General features: G+C 21.4%; 1 pseudogene; it reads right to left on the bottom strand.

Annotated features, from left to right (window-relative positions):
- The window catches only part of LOC119672722, a 510,988-nt pseudogene that overhangs the window by 469,989 nt on the left and 20,253 nt on the right, over positions 1-20,746 (bottom strand).

Genomic DNA, 20,746 nt, shown 5'->3' on the forward strand with positions numbered 1-20,746 from the left:
TCTAAGTTAAACTTAAGTAAAACCTACATATATTAAAATATTTTGGTATATAAAACATAAGTAGCACGATTTTGCAAAATTAACAAAAATATTTTGCATACAAAAAACAAATCTTCTTTTGCAAACTGTATAACATATGCAATCATTCCATGTATTTTTCAATATAAATTTTTAAAAATACTAAGAAGTAGTACAATGTTTCACGATAATTTTTCAAATTACTTATATTTTTCTAATATGAAATGATGAAAAAGTTATTAAAATCAAGTACCAAATAAAAAAGTTGACAAAAAGTACTTTTGGAGCATAATCATAAATTCCCTTAACTCTGTTAGATGTATTTGTTACTGTTAATAATTGATTATATGGGTAATATTAATATTTAATAAATTATGAAATTTGATAAAATAATAAAATGTTGTGCGGTATTTGTTGAAAAACGTATATTTTCTATAATATTTTGGTATTTAAATTGTAGAACATGAGTAGCACAATTTTGCAAAATATTCTACATACAAAAAACAAATCTTCTCTCGCAAACTGTATAACACGTGCAATCATTTCATGTATTTTCCAAAATAAATTTTAAAAAATACTAAGAAGTAGTACAATGTTTCACAGTTGTTTCTCAAATTATTTATATTTTTCTAATATGAATTGATGAAAAAGTTATTAAAATCAAGTACCAAATAAAAAAAGTTGACAAAAAGTACTTTTGGAGCATAATCATAAATTCCTTTAACTCTGTTAGATGTATTTGTTACTGTTTAATATTGATTAAATAGATAATATTAATATTTTATGAATTATGTAGTTTGATAAAACAACACAATGTTGTATGGTATTTTTTGATAAACCTATCTATTCTATAATATTTTGGTATTTAAATTGTAGAACATGAGTAGCACAATTTTGCAAAATATTCTACATACGAAAAACAAATCTTCTTTCGCAAACTGTATAACATATGCAATCATTTCATGTATTTTTCAATATAAATTATTAAAAATGCTAAGAAGTAGTACAATGTTTCACGATAATTTTTCAAATTATTTATATTTTTCTAACATGAATTGATGAAAAAGTTATTAAAATCAAGTACCAAATAAAAAAGTTGACAAAAAGTACTTTTGGAGCATAATCATAAATTCCTTTAACTCTGTTAGAGGTATTTGTTACTGTTAAATATTGAGTAAATAGGTAATATTAATATTTAATGAATTATGAAATTTGATGAAATAATAAAATGTTGTACGGCATTTTTTGAAAAACGTATATTTTCTATAATATTTTGGTATTTATATCGTAGAACATGAGTAGCACAATTTTGCAAAATATTCTACATACAAAAAACAAATCTTCTCTCGTAAACTCTGTAACATATACAATCAATTCAAATATTTTTCAATACATATGTGAAAATAGTAAGCAGTAGTACAATGTTACACGGTAATTTTTCAAATTATTTATATTTTTCTAATATGATTTGATGAAAAAGTTATTAAAATCAAGTACCAAATAAAAAAGTTGACAAAAAGTACTTTTGGAACATAGTCATAAATTCCTTTAACTCTGTTAGATGTATTTGTTACTGTTAACTATTGATTATGTAGGTAATATTAATATTTAATGAATAATGTTATTTGAAAAAACAACACAATGTTGTATGGTTTTTTTTGAAAAACCTATCTATTCTATAATATTTTCGTATTTAAATTGTAGAACATGAGTAGCACAATTTTGCAAAATCAACAAAAATATTAAAATATTCTACATACAAAAAACAAATCTTCTTTCGCAAACTGTATAACATATGCAATCATTTGATGTATTTTTTAATATAATTTTTTAAAAATGCTAAGAAATAGTAGAATGTTTCACGATAATTTTTCAAATTATTTATATTTTTCTAATATGAACTGATGAAAAAGTTATTAAAATCGAGTAACAAATAAAAAAGTTGACAAAATCTACTTTTGAAGCATAATCATAAGTTCTTTAACTCTGTTAGAAGTATTTGTTACTCTTATATATTGAGTTTATAGGTAATATTAATATTTAGTAAATTATGAAATTTGATAAAACAATACAATGTTGTACGGTATTTTTTGAAAAACGTTTATTTTCTATAACATTTTGGTATTTAAATTGTAGAACATGAGTAGCATAATTTTGCAAAATATTCTACATACAAAAAACAAATCTTCTTTCGCAAACTGTATAACATATGCAATCATTTCATGTATTTTTCAATATAAATTTTTTAAAATGCTAAGAAGTAGTACAATGTTTCACGATAATTTTTCAAATTATTTATATTTTTCTAATATGAATTGATGAAAAAGTTATTAAAATCAAGTACCAAATAAAAAAGTTGACAAAAAGTACTTTTGGAACATAATCATAAATTCCTTTAACTCTGTTAGATGTATTTGTTACTGTTAAATATTGATTATATAGGTAATATTAATATTTAATGAATTATGTAATTTGTCAAAACAACACAATGTTGTGTGGTATTTTTTGAAAACCGTATATTTTCTATAATATTTTGGTATTTAAATTGTAGAACATGTGTAGCACAATTTTGCAAAATTAACAAAAATATTCTACATACAAAAAACAAATCTTCTTTCGCAAACTGTATAACATATGCAATCATTTCATGTATTTTTCAATATAAATTTTTAAAAATACTAAGAAGTAGTACAATATTTCACGATAATTTTTCAAATATGAATTGATAATTTTTCTAATATGAATTGATGAAAAAGTTATTAATATCAAGTACCAAATAAGAAAGTTGACAAAAAGTACTTTTGGAACATAGTCATAAATTCCTTTAACTCTGTTAGATGTATTTGTTACTGTTAAATATTGATTATATAGGTAATATTAATATTTAATGAATTATGTTATTTGAAAAAACAACACAATGTTGTATGGTATTTTTTGAAAAACCTATCTATTCTATAATATTTTGGTATTTAAATTGTAGAACATGAGTAGCACAATTTTGCAAAATCAACAAAAATATTCTACATACAAAAAACAAATCTTCTTTCGCAAACTGTATAACATATGCAATCATTTCATGTATTTTTCAATATAAATTTTTTAAAATACTAAGAAGTAGTACAATGTTTCACGATAATTTTTCAAATTATTTATATTTTTCTTAAATGAACTGATGAAAAAGTTACTAAAATCAAGTTCCAAAAAAAAAGTTGACAAAAACTACTTTTGGAGCATAATCATAAATTCCTTTAACTCTATTAGATGTATTTGTTACTGTTAAATATTGATTATATAAGTAATATTAATTTTTAATGAATTATGTAATTTGTCAAAACAACACAATGTTGTGTGGTATTTTTTGAAAACCGTATATTTTCTATAATATTTTGGTATTTAAATTGTAGAACATGTGTAGCACAATTTTGCAAAATTAACAAAAATATTCTACATACAAAAAACAAATCTTCTTTCGCAAACTGTATAACATATGCAATCATTTCATGTATTTTTCAATATAAATTTTTAAAAATACTAAGAAGTAGTACAATATTTCACGATAATTTTTCAAATATGAATTGATAATTTTTCTAATATGAATTGATGAAAAAGTTATTAATATCAAGTACCAAATAAGAAAGTTGACAAAAAGTACTTTTGGAACATAGTCATAAATTCCTTTAACTCTGTTAGATGTATTTGTTACTGTTAAATATTGATTATATAGGTAATATTAATATTTAATGAATTATGTTTATTTTGAAAAAACACACAACTGTTTGTTTATGTTATTTTTTGAAAAACCTATCTATTCTATAATATTTTGGTATTTAAATTGTAGAACATGAGTAGCACAATTTTGCAAAATATTCTACATACGAAAAACAAATCTTCTTTCGCAAACTGTATAACATATGCAATCATTTCATGTATTTTTCAATATAAATTATTAAAAATGCTAAGAAGTAGTACAATGTTTCACGATAATTTTTCAAATTATTTATATTTTTCTAACATGAATTGATGAAAAAGTTATTAAAATCAAGTACCAAATAAAAAAGTTGACAAAAAGTACTTTTGGAGCATAATCATAAATTCATTTAACTCTGTTAGAGGTATTTGTTACTGTTAAATATTGAGTAAATAGGTAATATTAATATTTAATGAATTATGAAATTTGATGAAATAATAAAATGTTGTACGGCATTTTTTGAAAAACGTATATTTTCTATAATATTTTGGTATTTATATCGTAGAACATGAGTAGCACAATTTTGCAAAATATTCTACATACAAAAAACAAATCTTCACTCGTAAACTCTGTAACATATACAATCAATTCAAATATTTTTCAATACATATGTGAAAATAGTAAGCAGTAGTACAATGTTACACGGTAATTTTTCAAATTATTTATATTTTTCTAATATGATTTGATGAAAAAGTTATTAAAATCAAGTACCAAATAAAAAAGTTGACAAAAAGTACTTTTGGAACATAGTCATAAATTCCTTTAACTCTGTTAGATGTATTTGTTACTGTTAAATATTGATTATATAGGTAATATTAATATTTAATGAATTATGTTATTTGAAAAAACAACACAATGTTGTATGGTTTTTTTTGAAAAACCTATCTATTCTATAATATTTTGGTATTTAAATTGTAGAACATGAGTAGCACAATTTTGCAAAATATTCTACATACGAAAAACAAATCTTCTTTCGCAAACTGTATAACATATGCAATCATTTCATGTATTTTTCAATATAAATTATTAAAAATGCTAAGAAGTAGTACAATGTTTCACGATAATTTTTCAAATTATTTATATTTTTCTAACATGAATTGATGAAAAAGTTATTAAAATCAAGTACCAAATAAAAAAGTTGACAAAAAGTACTTTTGGAGCATAATCATAAATTCATTTAACTCTGTTAGAGGTATTTGTTACTGTTAAATATTGAGTAAATAGGTAATATTAATATTTAATGAATTATGAAATTTGATGAAATAATAAAATGTTGTACGGCATTTTTTGAAAAACGTATATTTTCTATAATATTTTGGTATTTATATCGTAGAACATGAGTAGCACAATTTTGCAAAATATTCTACATACAAAAAACAAATCTTCTCTCGTAAACTCTGTAACATATACAATCAATTCAAATATTTTTCAATACATATGTGAAAATAGTAAGCAGTAGTACAATGTTACACGGTAATTTTTCAAATTATTTATATTTTTCTAATATGATTTGATGAAAAAGTTATTAAAATCAAGTACCAAATAAAAAAGTTGACAAAAAGTACTTTTGGAACATAGTCATAAATTCCTTTAACTCTGTTAGATGTATTTGTTACTGTTAACTATTGATTATGTAGGTAATATTAATATTTAATGAATAATGTTATTTGAAAAAACAACACAATGTTGTATGGTTTTTTTTGAAAAACCTATCTATTCTATAATATTTTCGTATTTAAATTGTAGAACATGAGTAGCACAATTTTGCAAAATCAACAAAAATATTAAAATATTCTACATACAAAAAACAAATCTTCTTTCGCAAACTGTATAACATATGCAATCATTTGATGTATTTTTTAATATAATTTTTTAAAAATGCTAAGAAATAGTAGAATGTTTCACGATAATTTTTCAAACTATTTATATTTTTCTAATATGAACTGATGAAAAAGTTATTAAAATCGAGTAACAAATAAAAAAGTTGACAAAATCTACTTTTGAAGCATAATCATAAGTTCTTTAACTCTGTTAGAAGTATTTGTTACTCTTATATATTGAGTTTATAGGTAATATTAATATTTAGTAAATTATGAAATTTGATAAAACAATACAATGTTGTACGGTATTTTTTGAAAAACGTTTATTTTCTATAACATTTTGGTATTTAAATTGTAGAACATGAGTAGCATAATTTTGCAAAATATTCTACATACAAAAAACAAATCTTCTTTCGCAAACTGTATAACATATGCAATCATTTCATGTATTTTTCAATATAAATTTTTTAAAATGCTAAGAAGTAGTACAATGTTTCACGATAATTTTTCAAATTATTTATATTTTTCTAATATGAATTGATGAAAAAGTTATTAAAATCAAGTACCAAATAAAAAAGTTGACAAAAAGTACTTTTGGAACATAATCATAAATTCCTTTAACTCTGTTAGATGTATTTGTTACTGTTAAATATTGATTATATAGGTAATATTAATATTTAATGAATTATGTTATTTGAAAAAACAGCACAATGTTGTATGGTTTGTTTTGAAAAACCTATCTATTCTATAATATTTTCGTATTTAAATTGTAGAACATGAGTAGCACAATTTTGCAAAATCAACAAAAATATTCTACATACAAAAAACAAATCTTCTTTCGCAAACTGTATAACATATGCAATCATTTCATGTATTTTTCAATATAAATTTTTTAAAATACTAAGAAGTAGTACAATGTTTCACGATAATTTTTCAAATTATTTATATTTTTCTTAAATGAACTGATGAAAAAGTTACTAAAATCAAGTTCCAAAAAAAAAGTTGACAAAAACTACTTTTGGAGCATAATCATAAATTCCTTTAACTCTATTAGATGTATTTGTTACTGTTAAATATTGATTATATAAGTAATATTAATTTTTAATGAATTATGTAATTTGTCAAAACAACACAATGTTGTGTGGTATTTTTTGAAAACCGTATATTTTCTATAATATTTTGGTATTTAAATTGTAGAACATGTGTAGCACAATTTTGCAAAATTAACAAAAATATTCTACATACAAAAAACAAATCTTCTTTCGCAAACTGTATAACATATGCAATCATTTCATGTATTTTTCAATATAAATTTTTAAAAATACTAAGAAGTAGTACAATATTTCACGATAATTTTTCAAATATGAATTGATAATTTTTCTAATATGAATTGATGAAAAAGTTATTAATATCAAGTACCAAATAAAAAAGTTGACAAAAAGTACTTTTGGAACATAGTCATAAATTCCTTTAACTCTGTTAGATGTATTTGTTACTGTTAAATATTGATTATATAGGTAATATTAATATTTAATAAATTATGTTATTTGAAAAAACAACACAATGTTGTATGGTATTTTTTGAAAAACCTATCTATTCTATAATATTTTGGTATTTAAATTGTAGAACATGAGTAGCACAATTTTGCAAAATCAACAAAAATATTCTACATACAAAAAACAAATCTTCTTTCGCAAACTGTATAACATATGCAATCATTTGATGTATTTTTTAATATAATTTTTTAAAAATGCTAAGATATAGTAAAATGTTTCACGATAATTTTTCAAATTATTTATATTTTTCTAATATGAACTGATGAAAAAGTTATTAAAATCGAGTACCAAATAAAAAAGTTGACAAAAACTACTTTTGAAGCATAATCATAAATTCCTTTAACTCTGTTAGAAGTATTTGTTACTCTTATATATTGAGTTTATAGGTAATATTAATATTTTGTAAATTATGAAATTTGATAAAACAATACAATGTTGTACGGTATTTTTTGAAAAACGTTTATTTTCTATAACATTTTGGTATTTAAATTGTAGAACATGAGTAGCATAATTTTGCAAAATTAACAAAAATATTCTACATACAAAAAACAAATCTTCTTTCGCAAACTGTATAACATATGCAATCATTTCATGTATTTTTCAATATAAATTTTTAAAAATACTAAGAAGTAGTGCAATATTTCACGATAATTTTTCAAATTACATATTTATATTTTTCTAATATGAATTGATAAAAGAGTTATTAAAATCAAGTACCAAATAAAAAAGTTGACAAAAACTACTTTTGAAGCATAATCATAAAGTCCTTTAACTCTGTTAGATGTATTTGTTACTTTTAAATATTGATTATATAGGTAATATTAATATTTAATGAATTATGTTATTTGAAAAAACAACACAATGTTGTATGGTTTTTTTTGAAAAACCTATCTATTCTATAATATTTTCGTATTTAAATTGTAGAACATGAGTAGCACAATTTTGCAAAATCAACAAAAATATTCTACATACAGAAAACAAATCTTCTTTCGCAAACTGTATAACATATGCAAGCATTTGATGTATTTTTTAATATAAATTTTTAAAATTGCTAGCAAAAAGTAGAATGTTTCACGATAATTTTTCAAATTATTTATATTTTTCTTAAATGAACTGATGAAAAAGTTATTAAAATCGAGTACCAAATAAAAAAGTTGACAAAAACTACTTTTGAAGCATAATCATAAATTCCTTTAACTCTGTTAGAAGTATTTGTTACTCTTATTAATTGAGTTTATAGGTAATATTAATATTTAGTAAATTATGAAATTTAATAAAACAATACAATGTTGTACGGTATTTTTTGAAAAACGTTTATTTTCTATAACATTTTGGTATTTAAATTGTAGAACATCAGTAACACAATTTTGCAAAATATTCTAAATACAAAAAACAAATCTTCTCTTGCAAACTATATAACATATGCAATCATTTCATGTATTTGTCAATATAAATTTTTAAAAATACTAAGAAGTAGTACAATATTTCACAATTAATTTTTCAAATTACATATTTTCATTTTTCTAATATAAATTGATAAAAGAGTTATTAAAATCAAGTACCAAATAAAAAAGTTGACAAAAACTACTTTTGAAGAATAATCATAAATTCCTTTAACTCTATTAGAAGTATTTGTTACTGTTTAATATTGATTAAATAGATAATATTAATATTTAATGAATTATGTAATTTGTCAAAACAACACAATGTTGTGTGGTATTTTTTGAAAACCGTATATTTTCTATAATATTTTGGTATTTAAATTGTAGAACATGTGTAGCACAATTTTGCAAAATTAACAAAAATATTCTACATACAAAAAACAAATCTTCTCTCGCAAACTGTATAACATATGCAATCAATTCAAATATTTTTCAATACATATGTGAAAATAGTAAGCAGTAGTACAATGTTACACGGTAATTTTTCGAATTATTTATATTTTTTTGATATGAATTGATGAAAAAGTTACTAAAATCAAGTACCAAATAAAAAAGTTGACAAAAACTACTTTTGAAGCATAATCATAAATTCCTTTAACTCTATTAGAAGTATTTGTTACTGTTTAATATTGATTAAATAGATAATATTAATATTTAATGAATTATGTAATTTGTCAAAACAACACAATGTTGTGTGGTATTTTTTGAAAACCGTATATTTTCTATAATATTTTGGTATTTAAATTGTAGAACATGTGTAGCACAATTTTGCAAAATTAACAAAAATATTCTACATACAAAAAACAAATCTTCTTTCGCAAACTGTATAACATATGCAATCATTTCATGTATTTTTCAATATAAATTTTTAATAATACTAAGAAGTAGTACAATATTTCACGATAATTTTTCAAATTATTTATATTTTTCTAATATGAATTGATGAAAAAGTTATTAATATCAAGTACCAAATAAAAAAGTTGACAAAAAGTACTTTTGGAACATAGTCATAAATTCCTTTAACTCTGTTAGATGTATTTGTTACTGTTAAATATTGATTATATAGGTAATATTAATATTTAATGAATTATGTTATTTGAAAAAACAACACAATGTTGTATGGTATTTTTTGAAAAACCTATCTATTCTATAATATTTTGGTATTTAAATTGTAGAACATGAGTAGCACAATTTTGCAAAATCAACAAAAATATTAAAATATTCTACATACAAAAAACAAATCTTCTTTCGCAAACTGTATAACATATGCAATCATTTGATGTATTTTTTAATATAATTTTTTAAAAATGCTAAGATATAGTAGAATGTTTCACGATAATTTTTCAAATTATTTATATTTTTCTAATATGAACTGATGAAAAAGTTATTAAAATCGAGTACCAAATAAAAAAGTTGACAAAAACTACTTTTGAAGCATAATCATAAATTCCTTTAACTCTGTTAGAAGTATTTGTTACTCTTATATATTGAGTTTATAGGTAATATTAATATTTTGTAAATTATGAAATTTGATAAAACAATACAATGTTGTACGGTATTTTTTGAAAAACGTTTATTTTCTATAACATTTTGGTATTTAAATTGTAGAACATGAGTAGCATAATTTTGCAAAATTAACAAAAATATTCTACATACAAAAAACAAATCTTCTCTTGCAAACTATATAATATATGCAATCATTTCATGTATTTGTCAATATAAATTTTTAAAAATACTAAGAAGTAGTACAATATTTCACGATAATTTTTCAAATTACATATCTATATTTTTCTAATATGAATTGATAAAAGAGTTATTAAAATCAAGTACCAAATAAAAAAGTTGACAAAAACTACTTTTGAAGCATAATCATAAAGTCCTTTAACTCTGTTAGATGTATTTGTTACTGTTAAATATTGATTATATAGGTAATATTAATATTTAATGAATTATGTTATTTGAAAAAACAACACAATGTTGAATGGTATTTTTTGTAAAACCTATCTATTCTATAATATTTTCGTATTTTAATTGTAGAACATGAGTAGCACAATTTTGCAAAATCAACAAAAATATTCTACATACAAAAAACAAATCTTCTTTCACAAACTGTATAACATATGCAATCATTTGATGTATTTTTTAATATAAATTTTTAAAAATGCTAACAAATAGTAGAATGTTTCGCGATAATTTTTCAAATTATTTATATTTTTCTAATATGAACTGATGAAAAAGTTATTAAAATCGAGTACCAAATAAAAAAGTTGACAAAAACTACTTTTGAAGCATAATCATAAGTTCTTTAACTCTGTTAGAAGTATTTGTTACTCTTATATATTGAGTTTATAGGTAATATTAATATTTGTTAAATTATTAAATTTGATAAAACAATACAATGTTGTACGGCATTTTTTGAAAAACGTTTATTTTCTATAACATTTTGGTATTTAAATTGTAGAACATGAGTAGCACAATTTTGCAAAATCAACAAAAATATTCTACATACAAAAAACAAATCTTCTTTCGCAAACTGTATAACATATGCAATCATTTCATGTATTTTTCAATATAAATTTTTAAAAATACTAAGAAGTAGTACAATGTTTCACGATAATTTTTCAAATTATTTATATTTTTCTAATATGAATTGATGAAAAAGTTATAAAAATCAAGTACCAAATAAAAAAGTTGACAAAAAGTACTTTTGGAGCACAATCATAAATTCCTTTAACTCTGTTAGAAGTATTTGTTACTCTTATATATTTAGTTTGTAGATAATATTAATATTTAATGAATTATGAAATTTGATAAAACAACACAATGTTGTACGGCATTTTTTGAAAAACATATATATTCTATAATATTTTGGTATTTAAATTGTAGAACATTAGTAGCACAATTTTGCAAAATATTCTACATACAAAAAACAAATCTTTCGCAAATTGTATATCATAACATATGTAATCAATTCATATATTTTTCAATACATATGTAAAAATACTAAGAAGTAGTACAATGTTATACAGTTGTTTCTCAAATTATTTATATTTTTCTAATATGAATTGATGAAAAAGTTATTAAAATCAAGTACCAAAAAATTGTTGACATAAACTACTTTTGAAGCATAATCATAAATTCCTTTAACTCTGTTAGATGTATTTGTTACTGTTTAATATTGATTAAATAGATAATATTAATATTTAATGAATTATGTAGTTTGATAAAACAACACAATGTTGTATGGTATTATTTGATAAACCTATCTATTCTATAATATTTTGGTATTTAAATTGTAGAACATGAGTAGCACAATTTTGCAAAATCAACAAAAATATTCTACTAACAAGAAACAAATCTTCTTTCGCAAACTGTATAACATCTGCAATCATTTCATGTATTTTTCAATATAAATTTTTTAAAATACTAAGAAGTAGTACAATGTTTCACGATAATTTTTCAAATTATTTATATTTTTCTAATATGAATTGATGAAAAAGTTATTAAAATTAAGTACCAAATAAAAAAGTTGACAAAAAGTACTTCTGGAGCACAATCATAAATTCCTTTAACTCTGTTAGATGTATTTGTTACTGTTAAATATTGAGTATATAGTTAATATTAATATTTAATGAATTATGAAAATTGATAGAACAATACAATGTTGTACGGTATTCTTTCAAGAACATATATATTCTATAATATTTTGGTATTTAAATTGTAGAACATGAGTAGCACGATTTTGCAAAATTAACAAAAATATTCTACATACAAAAAACAAATCTTCTTTCGCAAATTGTATAACATAACATATGTAATCAATTCATATATTTTTCAATACATATGTAAAAATACTAAGAAGTAGTACAATGTTACACACTTGTTTCTCAAATTATTTATATTTTTCTAATATGAATTGATGAAAAAGTTATTAAAATCAAGTACCAAAGAAAAAAGTTGACAAGAACTACTTTTGAAGCATAATCATAAATTCCTTTAACTCTGTTAGATGTATTTGTTACTGTTTAATATTGATTAAATAGATAATATTAATATTTCATGAATTATGTAGTTTGATAAAACAACACAATGTTGTATGGTATTTTTTGATAAACCTATCTATTCTATAATATTTTGGTATTTAAATTGTAGAACATGAGTAGCACGATTTTGCAAAATCAACAAAAATATTCTACATACAAAAAACAAATCTTCTTTCGCAAACTGTATAACATATGCAATCATTTCATATATTTTTCAATACATATGTAAAAATACTAAGCGGTAGTACAATGTTACAGGGTAATTTTTCAAAATATTTATATTTTTCTAATATGAACTGATGAAAATGTTATTAAAATCAAGTACCAAATAAAAAAGTTGACAACAAGTACTTTTGGAGCATAATCATAAATTCCTTTAACTCTGTTAGATGTATTTGTTACTGTTTAATATTGATTAAATAGATAATATTAATATTTCATGAATTATGTAATTTGATAAAACAACACAATGTTGTACGGTATTTTTTGAAAAACATATATATTCTATAATATTTTGGTATTTAAATTGTAGAACATGAGTAGCACAATTTTGCAAAATTAACAAAAATATTCTACATACAAAAAACAAATCTTCTTTCGCAAACTGTATAACATCTGCAATCATTTCATTTATTTTTCAATATACATTTTTAAAAATACTAAGAAGTAGTACAATGTTTCACGATAATTTTTCAAATTATTTATATTTTTCTTATATGAATTGATGAAAAAGATATTAAAATCGAGTACCAAATAAAAAAGTTAACAAAAACTACTTTTGAAGCATAATCATAAATTCATTTTAACTCTGTTAGATGTATTTGTTACTGTTAAATATTGATTATATAGGTAATATTAATATTTAATGAATTATGTTATTTGAAAAAACAACACAAAGTTGTATGGTTTTTTTTGAAAAACCTATCTATTCTATAATATTTTCGTATTTAAATTGTAGAACATGAGTAGCACAATTTTGCAAAATCAACAAAAATATTAAAATATTCTACATACAAAAAACAAATCTTCTTTCGCAAACTGTATAACATATGCAATCATTTGATGTATTTTTTAATATAATTTTTTAAAAATGCTAAGAAATAGTAGAATGTTTCACGATAATTTTTCAAACTATTTATATTTTTCTAATATGAACTGATGAAAAAGTTATTAAAATCGAGTAACAAATAAAAAAGTTGACAAAATGTACTTTTGGAGCACAATCATAAATTCCTTTAACTCTGTTAGAGGTATTTGTTACTGTTAAATATTGAGTATATAGTTAATATTAATATTTAATGAATTATGAAAATTGATAGAACAATACAATGTTGTACGGTATTCTTTCAAGAACATATATATTCTATAATATTTTGGTATTTAAATTGTAGAACATGAGTAGCACGATTTTGCAAAATTAACAAAATATTCTACATACAAAAAACAAATCTTCTTTCGCAAATTGTATAACATAACATATGTAATCAATTCATATATTTTTCAATACATATATAAAAATACTAAGAAGTAGTACAATGTTACACAGTTGTTTCTCAAATTATTTATATTTTTCTAATATGAATTGATGAAAAAGTTATTAAAGTCAAGTACCAAAGAAAAAAGTTGACAAAAACTACTTTTGAAGCATAATTATAAATTCCTTTAACTCTATTAGATGTATTTGTTACTGTTTAATATTGATTAAATAGATAATATTAATATTTTAAGGTGCGCTGATTCTGAGCTTCACATTTGGCAGGACCCGAGTTCGATTCCTGGTACTTGCAGTCTCAAAAATAATTATTTACGAATAATTAAATACAAGAATTATTTCCAAGACCACTGATGAAGGGTATTTGGCAATACTCAATTACAAAATAAAAAAGTTGACAAAAAGTACTTCTGGAGCACAATCATAAATTCCTTTAACTCTGTTAGAGGTATTTGTTACTGTTAAATATTGAGTATATAGTTAATATTAATATTTAATGAATTATGAAAATTGATGGAACAATACAATGTTGTACGGTATTCTTTCAAGAACATATATATTCTATAATATTTTGGTATTTAAATTGTAGAACATGAGTAGCACGATTTTGCAAAATTAACAAAAATATTCTACATACAAAAAACAAATCTTCTTTCCCAAATTGTATAACATAACATATGTAATCAATTCATATATTTTTCAATACATATATAAAAATACTAAGAAGTAGTACAATGTTACACAGTTGTTTCTCAAATTATTTATATTTTTCTAATATGAATTGATGAAAAAGTTATTAAAATCAAGTACCAAAGAAAAAAGTTGACAAAAACTACTTTTGAAGCATAATCATAAATTCCTTTAACTCTATTAGATGTATTTGTTACTGCTTAATATTGATTAAATAGATAATATTAATATTTTATGAATTATGTAGTTTGATAAAACAACACAATGTTGTATGGTATTTTTTGATAAACCTATCTATTCTATAATATTTTGGTATTTAAATTGTAGAACATGAGTAACACAATTTTGCAAAATATTCTACATACAAAAAACAAATCTTCTTTCGCAAACTGTATAACATATGCAATCATTTCATATATTTTTCAATACATATGTAAAAATACTAAGCGGTAGTACAATGTTACAGGGTAATTTTTCAAAATATTTATATTTTTCTAATATGAACTGATGAAAATGTTATTAAAATCAAGTACCAAATAAAAAAGTTGACAACAAGTACTTTTGGAGCATAATCATAAATTCCTTTAACTCTGTTAGATGTATTTGTTACTGTTTAATATTGATTAAATAGATAATATTAATATTTCATGAATTATGTAATTTGATAAAACAACACAATGTTGTACGGTATTTTTTGAAAAACATATATATTCTATAATATTTTGGTATTTAAATTGTAGAACATGAGTAGCACAATTTTGCAAAATTAACAAAAATATTCTACATACAAAAAACAAATCTTCTTTCGCAAACTGTATAACATCTGCAATCATTTCATTTATTTTTCAATATACATTTTTAAAAATACTAAGAAGTAGTACAATGTTTCACGATAATTTTTCAAATTATTTATATTTTTCTTATATGAATTGATGAAAAAGATATTAAAATCAATTACCAAATAAAAAAGTTGACAAAAAGTACTTCTGGAGCACAATCATAAATTCCTTTAACTCTGTTAGATGTATTTGTTACTGTTAAATATTGAGTATATAGTTAATATTAATATTCAATGAATTATGAAAATTGATAGAACAACACAATGTTGTACGGTATTCTTTCAAGAACATATATATTCTATAATATTTTGGTATTTAAATTGTAGAACATGAGTAGCACGATTTTGCAAAATTAACAAAAATATTCTACATACAAAAAACAAATCTTCTTTCGCAAATTGTATAACATAACATATATAATCAATTCATATATTTTTCAATACATATATAAAAATACTAAGAAGTAGTACAATGTTACACAGTTGTTTCTCAAATTATTTATATTTTTCTAATATGAATTGATGAAAAAGTTATTAAAATCAAGTACCAAATAAAAAAGTTGACAAAAAGTACTTTTGGAGCACAATCATAAATTCCTTTAACTCTGTTAGAGGTATTGGTTACTGTTAATTATTGAGTATATAGGTAATATTAATATTTAATGAATTATGGAAATTGATAGAACAATAAAATGTTGTACGGTATTTTTTGAAAAACGTATATATTCTATAAAATTTTGGTATTTAAATTGTAGAACATGAGTAACACAATTTTGCAAAATATTCTACATACAAAAAACAAATCTTCTTTCGCAAACTGTATAACATATGCAATCATTTCATGTATTTTTCAATATAAATTTTTAAAAGTACTAAGAAGTAGTACAATGTTTCACGATAATTTTTCAAAATATTTATATTTTTCTAATATGAATTGATGAAAAAGTGATTAAAATCAAGTACCAAATAAAAAAGTTGACAAAAAGTACTTTTGAAACATAATCATAAATTCCTTTAACTCTGTTAGATGTATTTGTTACTGTTAAATATTGATTATATAGGTAATATTAATATTTAATGAATTATGTTATTTGAAAAAACAACACAATGTTGTATGGCATTTTTTGAAAAACCTATCTATTTTATAATATTTTGGTATTTAAATTGTAGAACATGAGTAGCACAATTTTGCAAAATCAACAAAAATATTCTACATACAAAAAACAAATCTTCTTTCGCAAACTGTATAACATATGCAATCATTTGATGTATTTTTTAATATAAATTTTTAAAAATGCTAAGAAATAGTAGAATGTTTCACGATAGTTTTTCAAATTATTTATATTTTTCTAATATGAACTGATGAAAAAGTTATTAAAATCAAGTACCAAATAAAAAAGTTGCCAATAACTGCTTTTGAAGCATAATCATAAATTCCTTTAACTCTGTTAGAAGTATTTGTTACTCTTATTAATTGAGTTTACAGGTAATATTATTATTTAGTAAATTATGAAATTTAATAAAACAATACAATGTTGTACGGTATTTTTTGAAAAACGTTTATTTTCTATAATATTTTGGTATTTAAATTGTAGAACATGAGTAGCATAATTTTGCAAAATATTCTAAATACAAAAAACAAATCTTCTCTCGCAAACTGTATAACATATGCAATCATTTCATGTATTTTTCAATATAAATTTTTAAAAATACTAAGAAGTAGTACAATGTTTCACGATAATTTTTCAAATTATTTATATTTTTCTAATATGAATTGATCAAAAAGTTATTAAAATCATGTGTTAAATAAAAAAAGTTGACAAAAAATACTTTTGGAGTATAATCATAAATTCCTTTAACTCTGTTAGAGGTATTTGTTACTGTTAACTATTGAGTATGTAGGTAATATAAATATTTAATGAATTATGGCAATTGATAGAACAATAAAATGTTGCACGGTATTTTTTGAAAAACTTATATATTCTATAATATATTGGTATTTAAATTGTAGAACATGAGTAGCACGATTTTGCAAAATCAACAAAAATATTCTACATACAAAAAACAAATCTTCTTTCGCAAACTGTATAACATATGCAATCATTTTATGTATTTTTCAATATAAATTTTTAAAAATACTAAGAAGTAGTACAATGGTTCACGATAATTTTTCAAATTATTTATATTTTTCTAATATGAATTGATGAAAAAGTTATTAAAATTAAGTACCAAATAAAAAAGTTGACAAAAAGTACTTCTGGAGCACAATCATAAATTCCATTAACTCTGTTAGATGTATTTGTTACTGTTAAATATTGAATATATAGTTAATATTAATATTTAATGAATTATGAAAATTGATAAAACAATACAATGTTGTACGGTATTCTTTCGAGAACATATATATTCTATAATATTTTGGTATTTAAATTGTAGAACATGAGTAGCACGATTTTGCAAAATTAACAAAAATATTCTACATACAAAAAACAAATCTTTCGCAAACTGTATAACATATGCAATCATTTCATATATTTTTCAATATAAATTTTTAAAAATACTAAGAAGTAGTACAATGTTTCAGGATAATTTTTCAAATTATTTATATTTTTCTTATATGAATTGAAGAAAAAGATATTAAAATCACGAACCAAATAAAAAAGTTGACAAAAAAATCTTTTGGAGCATAATCATAAATTCCTTTAACTCTGTTAGAAGTATTTGTTGCTCTTATATATTTAGTTTGTAGATAATATTAATATTTAATAAATTATGAAATTTGATAAAATAATAAAATGTTGTACGGTATTTTTTGAAAAACGTATATTTTCTATAATATTTTGGTATTTAAATTGTAGAACATGAGTAGCACAATTTTGCAAAATATTCTACATACAAAAAACAAATCTTCTCTCGCAAACTGTATAACATATGCAATCAATTCACATATTTTTCAATACATATGTAAATATACTAAGCAGTAGTACAATGTTTCACGACAATTTTTCAAATTATTTATATTTTTCTAATATGAATTGATGAAAAAGTTATTAAAATCACGATCCAAATAAAAAAGTTGACAACAAGTACTTTTGGAGCATAATCATAAATTCCTTTAACTCTGTTAGAAGTATTTGTTACTCTTATATATTTAGTTTGTAGATAATATTAATATTTAATAAATTATGAAATTTGATAAAATATTAAAATGTTGTACGGTATTTTTTGAAAAACGTATATTTTCTATAATATTTTGGTATTTAAATTGTAGAACATGAGTAGCACAATTTTGCAAAATTAACAAAAATATTCTAGATACAAAAAACAAATCTTCTTTCGCAAACTGTATAACATCTGCAATTACTTCATGTATTTTTCAATATACATTTTTAAAAATACTAAGAAGTAGTACAATGTTTCACGATAATTTTTCAAATTATTTATATTTTTCTGATATGAATTGATGAAAAAGTTATTAAAATCAAGAGCCAAATAAAAAAGTTGACAAAAAGTACTTTTGGAGCACAATCATAAATTCCTTTAACTCTGTTAGATGTATTTGTTACTGTTTAATATTGATTAAATAGATAATATTAATATTTCATGAATTATGTAATTTGATAAAACAACACAGTGTTGTACGGTATTTTTTGAGAAACATATATATTCTATAATATTTTGGTATTTAAATTGTAGAACATGAGTAGCACAATTTTGCAAAATATTCTACATACAAAAAGCAAATCTTCTTTCGCAAACTGTATAACATATGCAATCATTTCATATATTTTTCAATATAAATTTTTAAAAATACTAAGAAGTAGTACAATGTTTCACGATAATTTTTCAAATTATTTATATTTTTCTTATATGAATTGATGAAAAAGATATTAAAATCAATTACCAAATAAAAAAGTTGACAAAAAGTACTTCTGGAGCACAATCATAAATTCGTTTAACTCTGTTAGAGGTATTTGTTACTGTTAAATATTGAGTATATAGTTAATATTAATATTTAATGAATTATGAAAATTGATAGAACAATACAATGTTGTACGGTATTCTTTCAAGAATATATATATTCTATAATATTTTGGTATTTAAATTGTAGAACATGAGTAGCACGATTTTGCAAATTAACAAAAATATTCTACATACAAAAAACAAATCTTCTTTCGCAAATTGTATAACATTACATATGTAATCAATTCATATATTTTTCAATACATATATAAAAATACTAAGAAGTAGTACAATGTTTCACGGTTGTTTTTCAAATTATTTATATTTTTCTAATATGAATTGATGAAAAAGTTATTAAAATTAAGTACCAAATAAAAAAGTTGACAAAAAGTACTTTTGGAGCATAATCATAAATTCCTTTAACTCTATTAGATGTATTTGTTACTGTTTAATATTGATTAAATAGATAATATTAATATTTTATGAATTATGTAGTTTGATAAAACAACACAATGTTGTATGGTATTTTTTGATAAACCTATCTATTCTATAATATTTTGGTATTTAAATTGTAGAACATGAGTAACACAATTTTGCAAAATCAACAAAAATATTCTACATACAAAAAACAAATCTTCTCTCGCAAACTGTATAACATATGCAATCAATTCATATATTTTTCAATACATATGTAAAAATACTAAGCAGTAGTACAATGTTACACGGTAATTTTTCAAAATATTTATATTTTTCTAATATGAATTGATGAAAAAGTTATTAAAATCAAGTACCAAAGAAAAAAGTTGACAATAGCTACTTTTGAAGCATAATCATAAATTCCTTTAACTCTGTTAGATGAATTTGTTACTGTTTAATATTGATTTAATAGATAATATTAATATTTAATGAATTACGTAGTTTGATAAAACAACACAATGTTGTATGGTATTTTTTGATAAACCTATCTATTCTATAATATTTTGGTATTTAAATTGTAGAACATGAGTAACACAATTTTGCAAAATATTCTACATACAAAAAACAAATCTTCTTTCGCAAACTGTATAACATATGCAATCATTTCATATATTTTTCAATACATATGTAAAAATACTAAGCAGTAGTACAATGTTACA

This window comes from Teleopsis dalmanni, chromosome 1, assembly GCF_002237135.1.
Source record: "Teleopsis dalmanni isolate 2A chromosome 1, ASM223713v2, whole genome shotgun sequence".
Classification (NCBI taxonomy): domain Eukaryota; kingdom Metazoa; phylum Arthropoda; class Insecta; order Diptera; family Diopsidae; genus Teleopsis; species Teleopsis dalmanni.